Consider the following 5000-nt stretch of genomic DNA (forward strand, 5'->3'; position numbering starts at 1 on the left):
CGTTTAATAAAAAATAATTTTAATTACAAGTTTCCGATTTTTAATGACCAAACTCACTCATTAGTTTTTAAGCCACCAAGCTGAAATGCAATACCAAACCCCGGCCTTCGTCGAAGATTGCTTTGCCAAAATTTCAATCAATTTAATTGAAAAATGAGGGTGTGACAGTGCCGCCTCAACTTTTACAAAAAGCCGGATATGACGTCATCAAAGGTATTTATCGAAAAAATGAAAAAAACGTCCGGGGATATCATACCCAGGAACTCTCATGTCAAATTTCATAAAGATCGGCCCAGTAGTTTAGTCTGAATCGCTCTACACACACACACACAGACAGACAGACAGACAGACAGACAGACAGACACACACACACACACACACATACACCACGACCCTCGTCTCGATTACCCCCTCTATGTTAAAACATTTAGTCAAAACTTGACTAAATGTAAAAAGTAGGCTACAGACAGACAGATCTAGATCTAGTGTCTCGCACTCTTGCACCGTATCACTTATGCTTACTGTTTCTTTCTTTATTTATTTGGTGTTTAACGTCGTTTTCAACCGTTCAAGGTTATATCGCGACGGTATGCTTACTGTGTGTGTGTATGTGTGACGGAGTGATTGAGTTTGTGTTACTGTTTGTCGATTTCTTACGTGAGCCGTGAAGGCTTCGCCTCTTGTTCACAATGTAGTCGTCAGTTAGTCATTTGAATGCGACTCGATGTGAGCTTATTTACAATAGCACGTTATTATGCACGAAACAATCGGCTGTGGTTCACAAGAACTCTAGCGATGGCTTTTGACTGTTGAGAGGAACGGCGATATGCATAAACCGTCGTCTGCTACGACCCTTGCGTGACCCTGCTTCCGGGCTTTTCTTTTTTCAAACTTTCACAACTTCGAATTGTACTGATCTTGTCTTGATGAAAAAAGAATTCTTTTATGATTAAAGAATGTTTGTGTAACAAGCTGTCAATTTATTATTTAGATTTTAAAAGTTAGGTCTAGCGCAAAAACGCACCACGGTCCAAAAACATTTTGATAATCATCGATTCACGGCTATCGCCAGTTTACATCGATAGAATGAGACCCGAAGGGAAGTAACTCATGTTTGACCTGATTTCAGGATGGGTCCAAAAAGTGTTCAAGACAATCTGCAAAATTAATTCTTTAAAAATTGCTCGCTCTTTACGTAGGGCTCCTAGGATGTTCCCGTTTGGTGAGCGTTCAAATGGAAGGGTGTTTGTACTGTGTGTAAAAGCCTGACAGTATCTGTGATGGTTTACGGGAGGCTTACTGTCCGGGCGTGATTTCCGGTATTCAACTGAATATACATAACAGCCGTCCAGCACCAAAACGAGGCGTCATTGTTGTAGAGGGCCAAGTCCACAAAAATAAATTCTTTGAAAATTTCTCACGCTCGACAGAAAGCAGCCAGGATGTTCCCGTTCGGTGAGCGTTCAAATGGAAGTATGCTTGTACTGTATGTAGACGCTCGGGGAGCTCTGTGATGGTTTACGGGAGGCTTACTGTGCCTTTAACTTGAGATGCTTTTCCAGTGGAAGAAAGTTAAGCATTTTTAATTTCATATCTGTTGAGGCATTATCCTTTACGATGAGTTTGGCCGAGAGAGAGAGAGAGAGAGAGAGAGAGAGAGAGAGAGAGAGAGAGAGAGAGAGAGAGAGAGAGAGAGAGAGAGAGAGAGAGAAGAGAGAGAGAGAGAGAGAGAGAGAGAGAGAGAGAGAGAGAGAGCATAAAACAAACACAGACAGCTTCAAAAAAAAGTATATGTCGCACATAATGCAACTAAACATGTGCTGTATGGTTCATCAATTCATTTAAAATGTATGTGCATGTTAAACAAAATTATAATAATATGCAGATCTAAATTAAGTTATGTTAAAAATTGTCACTTGGAAATTGTACTTAAAATGCAGCATGACAATGTATTTTTTAAATTTGTATCTGTATATACAGTTATAATGTATTAAGTTTGATGTGATAGTTCTTTGATTATATTGTTTTCTGTTCTTGTTGACCCTATATTAGGGCGAGGGCTGGATGTAAAAAAGCAATATTCTTGCTTATCTATTACCCTCGATAATAAAGATTTTGTCTTGTCTTGTCTTGTCTCTCTCTCTCTCTCTCTCTCTCTCTCTCTCTCTCTCTCTCTCTCTCTCTCTCTCTCTCTCTCTCTCTCTCTCTCTCTCTCTCTCTCTCTCTCTCTCTCTCTCTCTCTGCTCCTTTAGCAGGTTAACTGTATAAGGCTGGAGACGCTTCAACACAGGGACCGCAAGGCTTATCCAATTAACCTGCGTGTTAAAGGATAATCCCCTCCCCTTGCCAAACAGACAATAATGGCTCACACATCCCTTGGATTCGACCTGTCATCCCCATGTATTTTCACCCGCCCCGCCCCGCCCCACCGGGCCAATGGATGTGTTAATAATCAAATCAGAAGCTACATAATGTTCTTGGCATTTTGGCTGTTGACAGAGACGCGGGGCACTCTCGCCATTGTTTTAATGCCCCGGATGGCGTTCCCACAATGCCTCACTCAGCGTCTTAGCAATACAGTGCTTGGCTTCGCACCGCAGGGATTAACATTCTGGACATATATAGCTGGTGTCGACATCCTTCTTTACCTTCTGTCGCCATCTTGCCACTGGCCTACCAACCAGCGTCCCGTTAGTTCACCATTCTGTGGAAGTCGGTATAGACTAAAGACGAACAGAAATAGTGATCGAGCCCAGGACGTGACAGGACCTAGTGTCTGAGAAGGAGGGGGGGGGGGGGGGGGCGTCTACCTAAATGAGGCAGGGTTAGAAAGGAAGCTCAGATGCTGTTGAAATGTAGCCTTGCAGATGGGTTTATACTTTTGGGTCTCTCCTTGAGCACAAATGTTCATCTGTCGAGTAAGGGTGGCTTCCAGAACCCAGGCCCCCCACTCCCTAAAACTCCAATCGTGAGGTCAACAGGGGACAGTTGTCTGTTTGGCTCTTGGGCTTCTGTATTGTCTTTTTCTCTCCTTTTTTTCATGGATGGCCAAATCGTCCGCCCGATCGCCAGGGGCACGTAACAAATCCGCCGGGCTAGTAGAAACCGCCTGGCGAATGGCAATTCCGGTCAAATGCAACACTTTTGGTTGTAATATCGAGTTTTCTGCAACTGTGGTATCTACCGGGCCAGTGACATTTCTGCCGGGCTAGTGACTTTCTTGAAGTTACTCGCCCGGCTGGCGAGTAAACATTTTGAGATTTGGCCATCCCTGTTTTTTGTCCTAATTTAGTGGGTTGGGGACTCTAGAGAGAGGGTGACATTGGGCTGGTTACTGAGCTGGTTGGTTGGTTGGTTGGTTGACAGGATTGGTGGATGGTGGGTTGGTAACGGAACAGGGGAGTCATATACAGGTTACATGTGTTGCATTCTGAGGAAAGTTCCCTTGTTAGATTTCACATACAAGAAAACACATCCATAAAATCCACCACAATACTTGTGTGCAGGTAAATCACAGATAACAAACCTTGCTCTGATCAAATCTGTTCGCCGGTAAGGGACTGTGTCGACATTCTTCTTTACCTTCTGTCGCCATCTTGCTACTGGTCCACCAACCAGCGTCCCGTTAGTTCACCGTTCCGTCGAAGTCGGTATAGACTATAAAGACGTCCAGATATAGTGATCGAGTCCAGGGCTGGACCTAGTGTCCAAAAACAAAAAAAAGGCATTCCTAAATGAGGCATATGGTCAGAAAAGCGACTCACGTGCTGTTGAAATTTAACCTTTCAAACGGGTATTTTGGGGTCTCTCCTTAGGCACCGAGTGGGGTTGGCTTCAAGAACCCAGGACCTCCACCCCCTAAAACTCCAACCGTGAGGTCAACAGGGGACAGTTGTCTGTTTGGCTCTTGGTCTTCTTTCTGTATTGTCTTTTTTTGTTCCTTCTTTTTTGTTTGGTCCTAATTGTGTGGGTTGGGGATTGTGGAGAGAGGGTGGCAATGGGCTGGTTAGCTAGTTGGTTGGTTGGTGGACCGGATGGGTGGATGGTGGGTTGGTAACGAAATAGGGGAGTCATATACAAGTTACAATCGTTGCATTCTGAGGAAAGTTCCCTTGTTAGATTTCTCATACCTAAAAACACATCCATAAAATCCACCACAATTCTTGTATGGAGCCATATCACAGATAACAAACCTTGCTCGGATTAAATCAGTTCGCCGGTAATGGACTGAATCAAAACTGACGGAATGCTGATATCAGCTAGACTCTTTACAGTCTTAATTATAATGAAACGGGAATAAAATACGCAGTGTATGGCACATTCTCAACCAGGTTCAAAAACATGGTACCATGAGCAGAATTCCACGTTGATCTTTACGGGGTCTGGCTTATGTTTATACTAATGAAAACATTGTCCCCGATGATGATCAGAACCCGAGTGATAACGTTCCAGCAGCCATATGAATAAAGACGTGTTAATTTGAATGAGTGTTTTTCCCCTAAGACAGCTTTTATAAACCCTGATTCTCGCAGGTAAGCTAAAGATGATTGCCTTATCTTGGCGATTTGAGCAACAATTCGTGCCAGGTAATATAAACTCTCAACAAATTATTTGCTTCTGTTGTCAGACGTTCAGCAGACATGACATGACTCGTCTGTTGCGTAACAATGGCTCTTGCGTTTTATACAATATTGATGAATAAGCCTTTTTTGCATGTAGTCCTTTTGTGATAGGAATGCGTTTCCATTCTTCAACAGAGGCACACTTTCAGCTTTTCACAGACCAAACTCTAAGTCGAATTTCTAAGAATACGCGCTAGAAAGCATGTATTAGTTTTAAACGGAAGCGCCGTTGAAAAAATGCAAGTCAGTCATGCAGACACTTTAGCCTTGGAGTATTGTACATCTCCAGGCAAAATATCCGCAGGTGCGGTAGCTCAGTATAACCTTTACCTTAGCCCTACGGTAATGAATGCTGTAGCAAGTTAGACCCACCAGTCT

This window comes from Littorina saxatilis, linkage group LG2 (genome assembly GCF_037325665.1).
Source record: "Littorina saxatilis isolate snail1 linkage group LG2, US_GU_Lsax_2.0, whole genome shotgun sequence".
Lineage (NCBI taxonomy): Eukaryota > Metazoa > Mollusca > Gastropoda > Littorinimorpha > Littorinidae > Littorina > Littorina saxatilis.